The sequence below is a fragment of the Crotalus tigris genome, unplaced genomic scaffold, assembly GCF_016545835.1.
Source record: "Crotalus tigris isolate CLP2741 ecotype Arizona unplaced genomic scaffold, ASM1654583v1 scf7180000019205.210441, whole genome shotgun sequence".
NCBI classification, from domain to species: Eukaryota; Metazoa; Chordata; class Lepidosauria; order Squamata; family Viperidae; genus Crotalus; species Crotalus tigris.
This window is the reverse complement of record NW_024097433.1, coordinates 129451-130248: the sequence shown is the minus strand read 5'-3', so window position 1 is coordinate 130248 and position 798 is coordinate 129451.

Genomic DNA, 798 nt, shown 5'->3' with positions numbered 1-798 from the left:
GAATCTGGTATTTCCCTGACCAGGCAAATGCCATAAGCTATTTGTCTCACCCTCCAGGTAAGATGGCCAACACTCAACCTACCTCTGAGGGAGTCTACTTGCATCTGATGAGGTTACATAGCTGAAATATCACAGGCAAAAAAACCTACGAACTGAGAGAGATTGTGCACTAGTCCTTCTGATGCAATCGCAATGCCTTCAAATCGTAAGACATACCAGAAAGCAATTCCTTCGGTAGCTAAATCAATATCATGACTGATTCAACACTCTTTCTTTCAGAGGCCACCTCTGCCATTTGGTTGCAGCCACAAGTCTGAAATGGTATAGGGCACGGGTTGGCAACCCGCAGCTCTGGAGCCATATGGCTCTTTGAGCCTTCTGCGGCTCCCAGCCTCCTCCACCCTTTGCAGAGAGACAGACAGAGACAGGCACTTGCGCTTTTCTCTCTCTCTCTCTCTCTCTCTCTCTCTCTCTCTCTCTCTCTCTCTCTCTCTCTCTCTCTGTGTGTGTGTGTGTGTGTGTAAAAAACAGAGTGGCCTCACACTGCTCTCAGACAAGCTGACAAGCTTATTGGGCAGGGCTCCTGCCTTTGCTCATCTCAGCAGGAAGCAGCAGAAAACAGGAAGCAGCAGCTCTCTCTCTCTCTCTCTGAGTGGGGGAAGAGGACTGGCAGACCAAGGGCAGGAAAGAGCCAGCCCAATGTGTGTCAGCTTGTCAGAGAACAGCATGAAGCCAGCTTGCCAGGTGAGCAGAAGATCGGAGAGGGAGAGGGGGGGGAAAAGGAAGGGGGGTAGAGAG